The 18523-nt window shown below is 39.0% G+C and overlaps 1 long non-coding RNA gene across 1 annotated transcript; it reads left to right on the plus strand.

Moving 5' to 3' along the window:
• The first annotated feature begins 6445 nt into the window (after positions 1–6445).
• On the plus strand, positions 6446–13524 carry LOC149917365 (uncharacterized). The gene is made up of 3 exons (XR_016467421.1): positions 6446–6859; positions 10593–10717; positions 12373–13524. It is a non-coding gene; the product is annotated as an uncharacterized LOC149917365 (long non-coding RNA).
• Positions 13525–18523: the final 4999 nt, after the last annotated feature.

Consider the following 18523-nt stretch of genomic DNA (forward strand, 5'->3'; position numbering starts at 1 on the left):
GAGCACATCTGGAGTGTTGGGTCCAGTCCTGGGCTCCCCAGCGCAGGAGTGATATGTAGGTGTGAGAGAGGGATAGATAAGGGGCTAGAGTATCTTTCATATGAGAAAGGGAACAAAGAGACTGTGCAGCCTGGAGAAGAGGAGGCTATGGGGATATTTTATCAATTTCTGTTGAAATTCCCTCCCTGAAAGGACAGTGCAGAGGATGGAGCACCTCTTTTCAGTGGTACCCAGTGACTGAACAAGAGGCAGTGGGAACAAACTAGAAAATCTGTCACTTTAATATACCAAGTACTAGAACTATTAACTTATTGGACCCATGGTTGCCTTTTTCTCCATTTTTCCTTCAACAAATCTTACCTTTCTTCCTCTTTGTCAAAATCCTTCTTACAAATCTGACAAATGTATGATACAGAACTATGGATTCTTACTTATACTAAGTTACTCAGTACTGTGAAGGCAATGCAGTTACATCCAGCATATTCATGCATTCAAGCATTGCTATTTAGAAGAAACTGTCTCTCATTTCTCCATGAAAAGATGAATTCAGAATGACCCTGCAGGTGAGCAGTGCTGAAAACTAACCAGTAAAATGAACAAGGAGACTGCTTTTATAGCTGGATTTCTTCAGACAGCTTTTTAAGAGATCCCAGAGGCAAAGAAGCAGAATAATATATATGCAGCCAGAAGCAGATAATGTGCATCTAGTGATAAAGCAACATTGCAAGACAAGAATTTAAAACTTCCTTCGAAATATCAAGTCGTTAAAAGCCCCTAGAAAGAGATAAAAAAAATCCTAATTGTAAAGGTCATAGGAATCACTTAGTAATTCTTGCTTTTCAGCAATCTTCTTTATAAGGTATCAGTTCTGAGGCATGCTATACCCAAGAACTAATATGCTAAATATTTGCAGTGTTTCCTGAATTTTTTACATACCAAACCATCCGCTATTACTAGATGGAGTATACAACATATTTTACACGTTTTGTCTTTTGATACTCATTCATCTGAAAATAGGACAGATTTTAATTCCGAATTTTTTATAATTATATCTCTTTTCATATACTTAGGAAAAAAAAAAAAGAGAGAGAAAGCAAACCTCTGGCAAACAAAAGCAGTTATGGCACACATACTTTAATATCACAGTACAGATTATGATGTAAAATCTACTGCAAACTGTAGGCACTAATACTATCAAGTGTAGCCAGTAACAAAAACGTATTTTCTTAAAAGGAAAAAATGAAAATGCAAATGATCTCATATGGCTCTGGTCTTCTGGAGCAAATAAAGTCAGGAAAGAAAATCAGTACAGTATTCCTACAGCAGGTGGTAAGCAGGATGCAGCCATATGCGTTTACAGTCAGGTGTGGGTTTACAATACTGTGGAGTCCCCAGTACAGGAGAGACGTAGATCTGTTGGAGCATGTCCAAAGGAGGGCCACAAAAATGACCCAAGGGATGGAACACCTCCCCTGTGAGGACAGGCTGAGAGGGCTGGGGGGTTCAGCCTGGAGAAGAGAAAGCTCTTGAGAGACCTGACAGCAGCCTGTCAACGTCTAAAGGGGGTTTACAAGAAGAAAGGGGACAGACCTGTGGTGATAGGTGAAAAGGAAATGGCTTCAAAGTAAAAGAGGGGAGATTTAGATGAGATATAAGGGAAGACTTTTTTACAGTAAGGGTGGTAAGCTGCTAGAACAGGTTGCCCATTGAAGTGGTAGACGCTCCATCTTGGGAGACATTCAAAGTGATGCTGGATGGGGCTCTGAGCAACCTAACCTAACTGTGGATGCTCCTGTTCATTGCAGGAGAGTTGGATTAGATGGTCTTTAAGGGTCCTTTCCAACTCAAATAGTTCCATGATTCTGTGATTCTAAGAAGTGCAGTCATCAGTTTCGGTTTGATCCTTGTGTTTTCCCTAATCTGTTTTAGAAATATGTAATAATAAACATGTAAGGCAAAAAAATGTGTTTTGATGTATTTCGCTATAGTACTGATGTTGGAATCCATTCATAGAGACAAGTGTATCTGCAGCAAACAGATCCACTGTTTTGTTACATCTTGCAAGGACAGCATGGCTAACACTCCTAACACTCCTTATAAACTGACATATCTCCATACCCAAAAATACTACCTGAGGAAAGAGACCACTGAGAGAGATCTCTTGGGTACTTTTGATGTTTCTTGGACTTGCAAAACTTATCTTTTTGAGAAGGTCAGAGTTTCTGGATTCAAAATAGAGGTAGGTAAGTTGCTTTCAGTTTTACCACACCCTTTTTTTATATTATTAGCATAAGTCATTACAGGCTGACAATCTCACAAACTAGTGCGGATGGCAAATGTTTCATGGAATTTCATGGATTTAATGGAAGAAGTCAAGCAAATTTATTAAAGCTGAAACACAGTGTGGGAACATACCAGTTATTGTCAGATTTTCTTAGGAAAAATCAGCCTTGGAGACCCAGTGTGGTGGTGTGAACTAAAGATGGGTGAGCTTCCCTGCTTTGCATCCCTACTGTAGATGAGCTAGCCTGAGTGGATGCACTCCCATAGCTACAAAGCACTCCCATAGCTACAAAGAGAGGAGCCTGGGAGAGATCCACCCTGGAATAGCCCTGCTGAGACTTTGGAGAGATAGCACAGAGCTGAATGAGTGCCCAGAGCACAGGGGTGTTGGCTGGTCTGCATGTTTGTGCTAGTGCACGAGTACACCCACACTCTCTCTGCGAGATGGAAAACTTTAGAAGTTGTTTCCTCCCCCCCACTATGGAATAGGAACATTTTTGATTACATGAAGTTTTTTTGTTTTTTTTTTTTCAAACTGAAAATGTGTTTGCTAAGCTCTCAATGTTACTATTGCAATGGATAAAGCCAATAGAGCCAAACCTTCTTTACAGCTAACACAGTTTTCACTGGAAAGTATGATTTGTTCAAATGGCTCTTCTATGACTCCAATGCAATCTGTGGTACTACATTCCAAAGTGAGAACAGTTTTTGCAAGCAGTGGAAAGAAGAATGGGGCCTAATGTGTATATTGTGTATGTGCAGCCAGAGCTATGTAATAATTGTGATTTGCAAACAAAATAATCAATTACCATTATCCCAAAATGAGTGACTAGTGATGAAGTTAGTAAAAACTCACTCCTACTTCACTGAATAATCTTTATTTTGTAAAGAACTGCAGTGAATTTCTTTTCAGCTTGCCTGAAGAAAGAATTTAAATAGTAACTCCTCATTGCTCACTGCTGCTATTACATCAGAAAATGTATGCTTTCCCTGTTTATATGGTTCAGCAGGCAGAAATACTGAAAAAACTCCATTCAAGGAGCAATCTTGTGTTGGCAGGAAAATTGACAAGATGACCTAACTGGTCTTTTCCATCTCTAATTTCCATGAGTCTACTACTCCCATGGGGAAAAATAACTTGTCATCAAAATTATTATAGAAGAATATATCACAGTAAAAATAGTTACAGAAAATAGCCCACCAACAGCTCGATCTAAGATATGAATATATTTATTCTTGACAGTTGCTTAATCCTAACTGAGAAAAACGTGTTCCCATATTCAGTACAATGGTAAAAGAATCTTGGATAGGAGTGGAAAGCAAATGAGAAAGAAACTGCCAAATTCAGAGGAAGTTTAAGAGATTCCATCAAGCCTCTATTTGCCTACACAATGCAATTTTTTTTTTTTTTTTTGCCTTCTTGAAAAGTAGATATATTTTGTAGAAATGTGAAAGTTAAAGAACAAAGAAACAACTCTTTGCACTTCTCAAATTCAACATCTCTTTTAGTTTAGGGATAGCATAGCATCACAATTCTGTCTACTCCTCTATTCATACTAATTTTAAAAGGCAAAGCAACCAAATGGCAGAAAATACCTGAAATATCATCTTTGTCTCAAACATTTAATCAGGAACCTGCATTCAGCAATTCAAAAGGCTCACAGAAGATCTTCCAGAGCTGGGAACTGCCACTAACATCACTGTCACCAGTAGTTACATTCAGTATTTTATTTAATTTCTGACATGAGGACAGCCAACAATGAATGCATACCTGAGAATGTACTGAGAACATTTACCTACTTCGACTCTACCAGTGAAAAAGCTTCCTTCAGTTAATTCATATTTAACACCAGAAAACAGTTTAAGTTTTTATTATTTGGCTCAAAATAACGTGTTTTTCTCTCATTCTCAAATTCCTACTCCAAATGGCTGATACAGGAGCAGAAGTCTTCAGATAGTTACAGCATCAAAGTACTCAAAATATAAAAGACTTATAATTACCTGAGTTATTGCACATTTACGATATAAAAAGAAAGTTTCTAAATGATAATACTGAAAAAAAAGTAGCAATGAATTTTCTTGCACATTTCTACATGGGCCCAAAGCTCTCCACCTGTGAGGAAGAAGAAGAAGCCTGGAGCCCTGAGATACTGTAATTTGAAACTTAATCTGTGCCTCTTTACGTTCCAGGAAAACCTGGAAACAGATCTGCTCACCTCTGGAACCACATCTGATTTATGGAGCACAGGATTGCATCTTCTATCACCTACTATGGCAACAAGCCTTGGACATCACTGCTAGTGAAATGCAATTCGTTTTGACTGAAAAGAGTCTACAGGGCAGCACATGTTGGCCATTCTTATTGTTTGTTCAATTTGTACCTTTCTATATTCTCACCTCCACCACCTTTATTTCCCTTCTATTCCAGATCTGAATCACTTTTTCTGCGTGTCAGCAAAAGCAATGGTGCCTGTCTCACTCCAGCCTAATTATGGCCTCGATTGTCAGTTATAATCTCAATTCTAATCAAGTTGTGTTCTCCAAGAGAAAATAAGCCCTGATTTTCTCTAATGCAGCTGTTGATACGTGCAGGCTACCTCATCCTGTGGACTTGTGAAGTCCTGTCATGCCAGTAAGTTCCTGCATTTAAGGGGTGCTCTGAAAGTAATCAGTGGCAGATGTTGGTCGTACAGCAGTAGAGGCTGAACCTTCTTGCAAATATTCCATTACATTTTGTTTCCATGTGACAGATGGCAACAGAGGGGCGGTCTGACAAAATGACATCTGGCATAGAAGTGTATGAAGCAAAGGTGTGGAACTGAATTCCTCCATGTGGAAAAAGTGGCACCCACTGACGTTCATCAACGCTTGCTGAACGTTTATGGAGACCAAATAGTAAATGTGAGCACAGTGAGGCAGTGGGTGGTGATTTTCAGCAGCATCAAGAGTGACACTGGATCACCTTTGTTAGTGCAGATTTTTCTGAGCGTGGCATGCAGGCTCTTGTTCAGTGATGGCAGTTTTGTAGCTGAGTATCTACTCTATCAAAGAGTTATATTGTGCTTTGTATCTGTTGTAGTTTCCAGTTTCCAAGGAAATAAATGGAAGGCATGACTTTCGGAGCCACCTACTTCTTTTTTCTGGTTCAGGTTTTTCTTTGTGTGTGTGTGTGTGTGTCTGCACGTGTGTGTTTGTTTGAATTGGTTTGTTTGGTTTGCTTTTTAGCATCTTAAAGCATCCATCTGGATTCCACCCAACTGAATACATGCACAAGATAATGAAATATGATACTGTCTGCTAATGTGATTCATTTCGCATAAATGGTTATTGGAGAGCCATATTTCATGACTATGAGATCCTATCTGTGTTTATCCCATAACTAGAGGATTACCATAGCAGTATATCAAAGATAAAGTAGTCATGAGCTGCTTATAAAAAGATACGTTGGTTACAGAAATCTATTATAGAAGCTGTAAAATATTCCATTATGTACCTGACAGGTAAATTTCTTGGTTTTCATCTGAGTATGATTACAGTGACTAACACGTCAAGTTAAATTTAAGTTCACAGTGATCTATGACCATAGTCAGAAGCACCAACACAGCTCATTACTGTGAGATGATTTGAAATGGACCCTTCATAACTACTTCAATACAGTTCACATGCATGCACTCAGGATTAAAATTTGGCCTACAACGTATGCATTAAGATTTCAGAGGAGTCATTATGTGTGGGATTTGTTTAACTGTTTGTTCTGTAAAAAAATCCCTTTTGTTTTTACACATGCGGTAATTACTGCAAAAGTATATCCCTTTGAAAAGGTAATTGTCTTGGGTATTACGCTATTATTTTTGGCATTTATTTTTGTTTCAAAGTAAATTATACAGCAAGCATTCCACATTTTTTCCTGCCCAAATCAGTCGTGTCTGTTGCACTTATGTATGATCCAAAATTATTGATGGAGGGAGGGCGGAGGAGAAGGGGAGGAAGGCAGAGCTGAGGGGATTTTTGTGTTGTTATTTTGGTTGTTGCTGGTTTTTGTTGTTGTTATTGTTGCTTTTTAAAATAAAAACTAAAATTTTAGCATCTTTTTTTTTTTTTTTTTTACAGAATCACAGAATCATAAGGGGCTTGGAAAGCACATCTGGAGACCATCTAGTTCAACCTGTCTGATAAAACAGATTCCCTAGAGCAGGTTGCACAGGAAAGCGTCCAGACAAGTTCTGAATATCTCCAGAGAAAGGGACTCTGCAACCTCCCTGGGCAGCCTCTTCCAACCCTCTGTCACCCTCAAAGTAAAAAAACTTTTCTCATGTTCAGATGGAACTTCCTATGTCGCAGTTTATGCCTACTGCCCCTTGTTCTGTCACTGGGCACCACCAAGAACAGCCTGGCCCCATCCGCTTGAACCATACAATGGCAGATCTTGTTCATGTTTTCAGAACAGAAGCACTTAGAGAAATGAAGACCCATTTGGAGGATAGGCAAAGGAGACTATTCACCAAATAGCTGAGGAGTCTTCTGTAGTTTTTGGCACGTTTGTGTTAAGCAGAGTGTGACCCACGCAGTGGCAAAGGTATGTAAAACTAGGCCATGTTAAGACAAAAAAAATTATCCTCTTCTTCAGGTAACTCAAGGGTTTTTTTTTTTAATTGGCTGACTCACCTTTGCAGTCAGTAGAAAATCTCCAATTAAGTTTGTTAATATGGATTGGTTATCTGTGATCTCATGTCCCCACAGGCGAAATAAATAAGTATATTAATAACAACTGTAACAAATAAAAGCATCAGATGAGGGAATAGGAAAAACAAGTAGTCTTCTGTAAAACGTACAGACAGCTAAGCCTTGCATTGCCTTCAAGAATTAATTCATGTTTTTAAAGCAGCAAGAGATGGAATTCAGTGAATTATGGGACCTGCTAATAAGGCAGATTCACACTCAGATGTGAGTAACACAAGATTTTTGTAATTACAGTATTTTTGAGTCAACCACTTGTGAATTACAAGCCTTTATACCTTCATAGTTGGGAACTAAATATTAAGCTATTCCCCACCAGTCAGCATTGCAGATCTCTATTTTTTCCCACCCTCCCAGAACCTCAATAGGAATTGGAGAAATCAAGCCACGAGGACACCACTTTTGATATTAATAGAAAAAAAAACATTGAGAATACATTTGCTGTTACGCTGGAAGGGATTTTTTTGGGGTGCCATACTGTTCAGATGTCACCATTTAGTGATCCTCACCAAGTCATAAATCTATCCATGGGAGTCCTATACCACTGACCAAAGCCTGCAGAACATCGCACTGGGAGGCTGTACTTACAGTGTTCTTATATTTGTTTGTATTCCAATCACAAACTTCAGAGAAAAAGACAGAGTACAAGTTCTACCCCTACCTACCAGCAGTAAATTGGCACGTGAATTAGTGATACTTAAAACTACATTCACCTGTTTGTTGATTCCACTTTGTGTAACACAAAGTCATTTTTAACACGGCAATCTCTGACATCATCTGGCTACTTCAAATGCAGAAAATAAAACACGTGTGCATTTTGCATTCTGTTGATTTCAAGATGGGACAATATACAAAAATGTTGTGGCAGCCTGTCCATGCATGTGTTGGGAGTGGCAGGCCAGCTCTTTTATTTTCTTCTGTTTTCTTCTGGAAACATTACCTTTTGTCCATCGCCAGTATTGTTTCAGGAGTGATTTTAATATGTTAAAGATGGGCCTGCAACAAATGTTCTGCCACTTTTTAATTATTTGCACTGGATTTCAAAGCAGTCATGATGCAATTTACAAGAAAAGAAAACTTCTGTAACCATTTGAGAAAGTTTTATCTGTTGCATCATAGACGTTTGGAGTTTCAGCTGTATGAGCTTGTATTCTTTGCTTTTCACAAGGAATAGTATGAGGAAGAAAAAAAAGTAAAAGGTGAATCTGATGGAGTCTCATAGTATCAACACTAGAACCAACCAAAACTCAAACAAGAAAATAAAAAGTGAGAAAATTCTAAGGGAAGAGCCATGTGAGAGTCTGCACAATTTGTGGAGAAGTGGCTTGTGCTGTGCTGACAGATTTAATCATTGCATAACATAGGTTGATTAATATCAGCACAGCTGATTCAAGGCAGTGGTTTATCAGCTTATCAGAGACCTAATATGCAATGCTGCCCTTTCCGATAAAGGAAAAAGAGCCAAAAAAACATGTGACTTAAGTCATGCAGAAGTTGAATGCAGAACTTGCATATAGCATGGCACAATAGAAAAAAAGAAGAAGAAATAAATTAGTAAGTAAGTAAGGGAGGGTGTTGCTTGTCCCCCCAGGGAGACTGCAATGCCCAGACCACGTGTGGGAGGCCATGGTGACAAGGACAGAACTCCTGTGGCAGTGAGAGAGGACTCCGACCTTCACATCCACTGCTGACTCTCATTTCTGCTTACTTACTAAAACCCCAGAGGGATTTTTGGATGCACATGCTAGCTGTGAATTCCCCACTGGCTCCCATGCTTCCTTCCTTGAAAAAAATTAAATGACCTTCCCTCCCATTTTGCAAACATTTCCAGCTCCTTCTGTTCTGCTTCACCTTCCAGGTTATTGGAGGGGCTGAAACTGCTTCAGAGCACGTTTCTTATCTCTGACCCACTTATTTGCAATATTTGCAATCTCTATCCTCTAGACCACAGTACGTGGACTTTTTCCTAGTTCACGAGTCAGAGTTTCTTCCCTGACTGAGACGGTGTGCTGCATGGACTGCACTGCTATTACAGAGAAATCCTTAGCACCAAAGATACCAATAGATAGCACAATAACACTGTGGTATATTGAAACTGAAGGTTTGTAATTAAAAACCACAATCTAGCTGGAAGGAAAATAAGTTTGGAAAATAAAGCTAATGACTGGCTATTAAGAGGCAAAAGCAAGATCTTGGCCAACTGGCCTCAGAAAAAAGCATGACTGAGAACATAACCCATAGTTTTCATTTATACTAAACACTAACATGACTACTTCAAGATGTATGAAGGATGTTCTGACAGTGAGCAGTTAAGAGAGACATCAGAGCTCACTAGAGAATGGCCTAACTATTACCATTAAATTTGGAATAAGCGGTGGGGGGAAATAAAATTACACTCTACAAGGTGTCAGCTATGGAAGACAGACCACAGTTAAAGCTGGGACGTGTAGGGAGGAGAAAGGAACAAGAGGTGAAGAGCTTATTTACTGAAATGAAGTCAAATAACCATCAGAGTTCCATCTGGAACTGTATATATATATGTACATTTTTGGTGCAGTTCATAAAACCAAAGACTGAAAGCTTCCTTTCTACTTGCTGACCTGATAACCTGTGAGAACCTAAACACTTCAAAATTGTTGAAGTTTCCCTCTTTCTTCAGATGCAAGAATTTACAAATTGCAAGTGGAAAAGAGTTTTCAATGAATCAAAATAGTACCTGAAGTGACTATAGTGAATCATGAACATTAGACTGCAGAAGATTTTGGTTATGATTAATAAATGATGTATGTTTTGTTCATTAAATATGTGCATAAAGTTTTCCATCAAAAGATTTTTAAATTGTTTAAAAAAACACTAAAACCTCTTCTTTATTGACTTGAAGTAGTACAAAACTCTTCAACACGTAAAAGTGAAAGTAATATATACTAAAAAAAACTGAAAGTGATTAAAATTGGAGGGCATTGCAGCATTCAAAAAGAGCAGACAGGGCAGCATCAAAATCTTCTGGAGTACAATGCAGAACTTTTAAACCATTTTCTGTTTATTTTACTATTAAGAGTTTATTTTATAACTTACAGTGCTGATTAAAAAAAAAAAAAAAGAAGAAGAAGAAATAAGATCAGTCAGTACTTCACAAAATTTCAGCATTAGTATTTGGCTCGCTGTCCTCTCTTCCACTTCATGGGGCAGCTATGTTCCATGCTGTTACAAACAAATATATACTATTTACTGAAAATCCTAATAACAAATAAAAGAAATATATATTGGAATAACAGAATAGCATTCTGCTCTGTTTTCAAGCCAAGCAGCTAAATTCTAGATATTCAAAATTGTGCCTGTGATAGCTGTGTTAAACAACAGTATATTTTGTTCTGACTTATGCTGTATTAAAAGGCCTCTTAAAATACATTTTGCCTTCTTTGATGATTGTTTTCTTCCAAAGATAATTCAAACCAGCAAGGGCCCACCCAGTCAGAGCAATAAAAGGTCTAGTCCTTGATGAGCAGTATTTGTAAGCACTCACTACTAATATTAATTAATTTGATAATTTATCCTCTTTTTCTATTCATCAGTTGTCTCCATGTGGTTTAAATATTCAGTCTCTATTCAAAACCATTCACATTGGATGCATTTCATTCCTCTGCGGAGGACCAGCAACAGGCATATGCATCACTTCAATTCTCTGAATCAGATTCAAGTAAGTCTCAAAGCTCTATATTGTCTCTCTGCTCATGAATAAATTTCACCATTTGGCTAGAAGTAGATTCTTTCTGAACTGCTTGTTGCAAGTCGCTCTTTGTGCTTCTGCTGTTGCTCTGGTGTCCCAGTCTGTGGCCCCAAGACTTCAGTCGTGTGGGCTGCTATGTTTATTTTCACACTTAGCTGTGCATGCACAGCACCTCCTAAAAGCTGTACCCTAAAAGCCCTGTTTACTAGACAGATGCAGACCAGAAGTCTGTGCCCGAGGGCATTTTCCACATGTCCTGTGGACTAGTCAGACCACTGGTCCTGGGACGTTCAGACATCCCAGACAAAAGTCCAAAGTCTTTCAACTTGAACAAGATTTCTGGGTGAAAAAAGACGCACGTTCATAGGTGTCCAGAGAACAGGCTTAAATTTAAACCTGTAGTGGGAGGAACCATCACTGTCTTACATATATATGGCATACCAAGCACGAGAGCTCACTTCTGTATTCAATTTCTTACGTCCTGCTCCACAAACAAGCAAGTAAAAAGTAAGCAGAAAACTCAGATAAGTTTACATATTTAAAATTGGAATTTTAAGATAAGTAATTTCAGGTCCAGACTTCACATTATTTTTCCTTTTTGCAAATATTGCAAACTATTTACCTAGATAATATGTACAAGGAATCCTAAAGTGTGAAGTCAATTGCAAATGTTAAGTGAGTAATTATAGAAATGCAGGAATATTTTTTCCACGATGGCACTGACCAAGACTTTTTTACAGTTCAGTGTAATAATTAAACCAGATCTGAAGCAAACTCTTTACTCACTGTAACAAACAAAATTATTAGAAAGCTACTTTGAGGACAGAAGACAAGACAGAAAAGGAGCATTCATTAAGAGCTCAGACAGAGTTTCTTCACTCATTCTCCACAAGTCATTATGCAGATTAGAAAGGAATGAAAGGTAGCAGTGGGAGAAAAGAAGGCACACTCTTAGAAGAAATATGCTCTAGTGAAAACTGATAGAAAATGATGCTGCACATCCTTAAAAGTTCATATAGCAAAATATTTTGCTATGCAACATTGATATAGGTTAGCCTCATCCCCAATGAATATCATTGGAAAGTTTTAAAAGATACTACTCTGAGAAGACTATGTCAAATTAGGAACTAGAATTAAATGCAGGATAGACGAAGGTATTTCATACACCTTTGCTCTTTGTCACTGTAAGCTCCTGCAGAATTAAAAAGACCCTGGGACTCAACAAGGGAGCTCAGGGGGGTGGCTCTCACCATGGCACAAGCATGCTCAGCAAACAGAGCACTGCACACCTCATTTCCCAAGAACAGATCTGGGATGTTCCCAACAACGTACACCAGCTACACTGCACTCTCAGAATAAAGTACACTCTCTCAGCCAAGAATTATGAGAAACTAACATGGGAATGATGCATCTCATTTGAAAAACGCAGTGAGCATGGTAATGTCTAAATTCTACCCAATACTCCATTCTTCAAGTTTTAAAAATCATTCCTGCAAGCAACAGGACTTTTGTGTACAAAAAGAGCACAGCTGAAAACACAGAAAGCCCTCATGTGTAGAGATGATGTTCAAAGAGCAGACAATTGAGAACTGTCAGTTCACCTTTTTTTTTTTTTTTTTTTACAGTAACTATCTCAGCATCTTTTACATGTAACTGATGATCCTTATTGTCAGCTTTGAAGTTTCCTCATATTTTGTTCTGGTGAAACTTCCCTCATTGAAGCACAGCTCCTAGCCCTGACCAGGGTTTCACTCTAGAAGAATATTTTTTTTTTGTCCCTTGTAGCACAAAATTCCTAATAATTTATGCCATGAAGCCAGAGGAAAAACTGACACATCCTTTAAAATCCCCATCTTCTCTCAAAAATGCAACAAAAACCTCTACGTGGAATTTCACACAGCTAATTAAATAAATCAATGAAGGAGAGTGGGCACAGCTTCTCTGGAAGTTATGAAGGTAGCACTGTTTATCCTGAGATTTAGGTTGGCTCCTGCTGTCAGCTATCAGTTGTTAGTTACTGGAGTTGCAATGACAGCATGAATCATAATGCAAAAAACATGTTACATATTAAATGATAAATGAACAAATTTCGAGCCAATTCCTAGTGGATCATTCTCTGTAATTCACTCAACGAATCAAAATATCACTTGACTGGAACCAAATGGTTTGCTTTTGAAACTTCAACTACTGAAGTGCACAAGGCATTGTCTCCCATGTCCCGTGACAAGTAAGGGCTTCAGTCAGATGGCCACTTGTCATTTCAGACATCAAATACTGAATATTTACTACTCAGTCCCCCATCAGACTCCTTTCCCAGATGCATCAGTGTCAGGTCTGTTCAACAGTCAATTTCTCCAAGGGAAAGGAAAAATTACAGCTTTGTCATACCATCTTTAAAGCTTGTTTTGGGATAAGACACTACTTTCCCTGTGCTCCACGAGCTCTGCAGTGTTCGTACTTGCTGCCAAGAAAATGGAATTGCAACCCCAGGCAAAGGAGAAAGGTCCTAAGGCAGCAAGCCTCTGGGACAAAATTCAGTTTAGTACCCTCTCAGTACAAAAATGCTGGTTTGCTTATGAACTCTGGAAAACTGGAGTAAAAATGGAAGTGGCAGCCTCTGGAGATCTCACAAAGCAAAGCAACGCTTCCCACATTCCAGGGCTCCTTACAGGACTGTAAGCACTCCTACATAGTACAAGACAGGAAACTTCTGTTTTCCTCTGATCTTCTTCTTGCTCAAAGATCAAATTTATGTATTTTTTCCCCCCATAAACACATTAAAGAACAAACAAACAAACAAAGTCTCTTCTGCTGTGCTGACAGTCCTACAGATTCATTAGAGCATATTTCACCATTTCACCTCAGCTTGTTCCCTAAGAGAGGTCAGTGGTAATACAACAAGCTGATGGCACCACGTTTCATTCAGTGTTTCCTCTCGTTATGCACTTGAGGAGACTCTGGTCATCCTGCCTTCCAGTTCCACGTCTGTTAGATGGTCCTGAATCACTGTGAACAGCAGTGAAATTATTGGCTTTTTCAGTTAAGGCATTTAAGTCTTCTATTTCCTTTTTTTTCCTTTCCTCAAAATTACAATTGACAGCATCCTGTTAGAACTGCTTAAACCACTGTAGGTCCTAATAGTCACTTAAATCATATTATATAGTGCATATAATTCTTACTCTTCCTTTTCCATTTCCCAGTTCAAGTGACTTTGATTTGTATTGCTCTCAAAACAATTTGAAAAAGACTGGAAAAAATGAGAAACATAACAAAACTTTAGAAAGTTCCATACATTATACAGAAGCACTGATAACATATTCTTCTAGGAAGGGTTACAGTACAGGATATATTTCATGCTTTAAAAAGTAACAGCCAGAAAAGGGGTGAGGGAACAGATCATGCACAGTAACTGTAAAATTATAGCCCTCTTGTTTTGGATCTGGTTGCTAATGTGCTCAAAAAGATCTGCACTTCATCATATTTTATAGGGAGGATATACAGTATGTGCTCTATGGGGAGCCTATATGAGTCCTAACATTGCTCAAAAGGACAGTTAAATAAATGACTCCACCAGTCAAGTCACTGAAAAATTTGTATTCCTGCCAGCTTGCTTCCAGCCCCTTTGCATCGATGGATTGTGGTGACAGCAATTATGTCATCCATAAAGTTAAGAAGCTGGGAATCCTTACATCAGCTCTCAGCTTTGCTTTTCTGTCTGTCCTGCAGTTATCACTTGTTATTCTCAGTATTACTGTATTTTCTAAGAGAGAAAATATGATAACCAGCACAAGCACTATGAAAATATGACTGAGTTTCAGCTGCTATAAAAGATCTTCCTTAATTTCATGGCTTGTTCAAACTACCACAGGATGGAAGAAGAGGAGGGATTTTTCCTTCTTTTGTATGATCACACAAAATATCCCTTGAAACAATCTATCCCATTCAGGTCTGAACCACTACTGTTTTGTTCCCACGTTAGCTAGGTATCCAGCTTTATGAATCCATCGATTTTCAGGTGGGAGAAAGGACAGCTACACATTTTCCTGGGTTTATCAAATCATCCTCTATCAGAAACATCAAGGTGAACATGAACATGAACATGAACATGAACATGAACATGAACATGAAACAAGGCTTTTGTTTTTATGCTGCTTTTTTTCTGGCCAGCACTCCCACTTGAGTGCAGTCCTCTGAGAAGCTTTGGAAACTCGCTTGCTCGTGTTTCCTTTATTGCTCCTAATGTCTACAAGGCATACGTAAGGAGGCTACAGCTCCATAGCAGAAGCTCTACAGCTGCTGAGAAAGGAGGAAAAAATCATCTGAAACAATGCCATAATGTCCTTCTAGTGAAAAAGTTCATTTTTGTGATAAATACCAACGTATTCTACCTTAAAAAAATTATTGGCAAAAGTCTGTGTCCTGTTTGCAGAGCAACTGGCAGAAGTCTATGTCTAATAGATGGGCGATACACTCATGGACTACAGTTTATGATTCTGGCACTGATGTATTTCATGGCTGTCTTAGAATGAGTCACGGCTTTCTCTATTTTTTTCCCCCACAACATTCCAAATTCACTCAAATACTGAATTCAACGCAGCTCTGCTTGTGCATCACAAGTCCTTCACGAGGAGCAGGCCTCCAAATCGCCCTCTGCAAGAATGCCAGCAGCTGGGCAAGCAGGGACAGTGGCTGCTTTTACTAGACGTATTGAAATGCCCGCAAATGCAGGAGGGTGGATGAATCCCGATGGCAAGGCTCCTCATTCCCTTCTCCTACCCGCAGAAAGGGTAAATCAAGTAAGGAGGCTGCATCAACCCAGGCTGGTGAGAAACACACTTGTGCTCAACAGCCGACCTTGGAAGATCAGGCCCCAGCCGCTCCACTGTTTGCTACCACTTAAAATTGTTATTAGGACAGCAAGCCTCTGAGCAGGGGCAGGAGCACTCAAGCTGTAGCTCCTGATGTTGAACACACGCGAGTTGGTTTACTGCTTGGTACTAATAAAAGGTTTCCGAAGAAGACTGACTCCTGTGCAGCATGCGGAATTGCCTTGTATCACTTCCAAGAGGGCTTTGCACTCCCTCCATGACCAGCTCAGCGTGATGCTCCCTTATTCACCTTGTCAAGGAGACATTTGCAGTGGAGCCAGTATTCTCCTCAAATTCTAAATTGTCTGTGGTGTGCACGACTGCTGGATGTAAACACAGAAATGAAGAAATATTTCACAACCGAGCTCTGGGTGTATTTTTTTCCTTCGTCGAGCTGTTATTTCTTATGGTGCTGTATCCTAATGGTTAGATAGCTTTACCCTTTGCTTAAGCTACAGCACTTGCCAGACTTAACAGACATTTCACAATGAACTTCAATAATGACGTTGATTAATCAATTCCCATGAAGCAAGAAAACCTGACTGAGGGGGGGGTGATAGTAAAGCCCAGCAGTTGCATAATTCAGAGGCTGGATAAAGTTATTAGCTTCATAAGCTTGTCCAGCAGAAAGGAAAAAAAAAAAACAAACAAAACAGCTTGCACGGCACAGGCACTTTTCATGGGGAAAAATGTTCAGGCAAAGGACAATGCTTACTGCAGGAGTTTCAGACAAAAATGATGCTGCTTATATGAAACATGGTTTGGCATTGAAATTTAAAGAAACCTAGGTGAAACTACACCAGAATTAAAATTTTTTGAAGGAAAAAAGTATTTTCATCAAAATGTTTTGAAAATTTGTATGCCTTGCAAAAGATGCCTGTATTTTTGAGACAGTTTTTCCAGAGAAAGATCAGGTCTTTAGATTCAAATATGCTTTATATTTGGGAAAAAATCAAACCTAACTCCATTTTGTGTGTGTGTGTGTGGTTTTAAGCTCATTTCTACATTTATTTAAAGGAATTCTTCCCAGTTATTCTTTGGGAAACTATTATGCCTTTTCCCTCTACTCAGCATACTGGAATACTTTCCCTAGCATAGCTGTCAACACAGTTTGACACTGCAGAAAGAACAGAACAGTACAGATAGACAGATTAAAAATATTTCTCAATCCAATCAGAATACTGCAAGAGTCAAATATTTCTCTTCTATATTTACTATAATTTTATATTAATTAGCTATGGCTGTTTGGTTTTTTTTTTTGTTTTTTGTTTTGTTTTTTTTTTTTTGTTTTTTTGTAATAGCAACTGTTGGGTTTTCAGTTTAAAGGCTTTTTACTTTACCCTGTATTTTCCACGAGAACAAACAACTGATCAGCTTCTCTCTCATGAATGAGGAAGTTATTCCTACACTTTCCACTGGGCTTCTCTCTAATGGGGAGCTGTGTGAGGAACAGAGTGAAATAACTTGAAAGATCAGTGTCTCATACTCCAAGAGGCATGTAGTATGGGCAAGCATGGAATTGAGTAGAAGAGCAGGGGTGCCTTTGTTTTCCTCTAAGTTTCCTCTAAGAAAGCCATGAGCTGTTATTTCAGTAATTTGGGGATGAGATGTGTAGCTGACAGCCCATGCAGTCATTATTTTGTGAACACACAATTATTGTGAGAGAATTCTTTGATGGCTCTACAGCTGTTCCATTCTTCTGAGTCTTCTCCAGTTAGTCATCTTGCTTTTTAAAAGGTCCTTTGGAGAGTTTGGCTGCACCTCAGGTGTTAAAGATGGATTTCCTGAGAGGTACCAGAGTGCATGGGGCTATCTCAGAGCCTTACTGCACCTTGTGGCACACACAGGATCACCAAAGGACAAAATTTCAAGGTTTGGAGCAGACTAATGAGATCTGAACATGCTGTAGGGCTCAGTATACCAGTGTGCACTCTTAGCCATCTTATCCAGCATTAAAAATTGATCGGCTCAGGAACTTCACTCCAACCTCTTTCATGTATCATTTGAGTATCCTGGTCACCTGCTGCTTGCACATTTAATTTCACACTGTTTTTTTTTCCCTGACTTTCTCAACCAGAGAAATGCAGAAGCACTTCAGAATGAGCCTGGTTCTCCTGCACTGGCTAAGTATCTTCCTGGGAATAGTGAAGCTCTTACCAAAATCCCTATCCCAGACAGACAGAAGGATCTGAAAATACATCTGATCTCAGTCACTGTGCTACAGGTACTCAGCCATCAGACTAATGAGTACAGATGCTACCCCAGCTAAATCAGAAGCATCCCATCCCAGACACTGGCACATTATGAGCAGGAACAAAAACAAAAAATCCCTTCTATCTGCTATCTATTTTGACCTTCAGACTTTCAAGCACCTTTTCCACTTCTGCAGTCACTGAGAGCATCTCATTTAGCACTCCTTCCTTTTGGAACCAAAGCCTACAGCCTGCATAAACCTGCTGTCAGCACATAGTGTTTGAAGTCACCTGGCTCTCTGATGCCAAGCAGAGAAACCAATACATGAGTACTCTCAAAAACCATGGCACTGGAGTCTGTATCAGGTTATGGCCAGCTATTTCCCAGGGGCTTCGTCACCATGGCTAACTACAAAGTAATGAGCAAAATTCATCTCTGATTCAAGTTGCTTCAAGTGTGTGGACTTAAGCCAGAAATGAACTGGGATGTTTTTAAAACAGACACATAAATTCAGGAATAAAATGGGTTCAGGAGGGAGGACTGAAAGGCAGGATTTATAGAGAGGCTTGGATAAAATCAGTGGTTTAAGGATCCAACCAAATGTAATTATCTCCTACTGAATACATGCTCAAGGACTGTGTGCTATGATACTGTAGCTTGGGAGAGGGAATAGATTTTGTTTTCCTCTAAAAGAACTCTGTTCCAAAACAACAAT

Source organism: Phasianus colchicus, chromosome 6, assembly GCF_987193195.1.
Source record: "Phasianus colchicus chromosome 6, bPhaCol1.hap1.1, whole genome shotgun sequence".
Taxonomy (NCBI): domain Eukaryota; kingdom Metazoa; phylum Chordata; class Aves; order Galliformes; family Phasianidae; genus Phasianus; species Phasianus colchicus.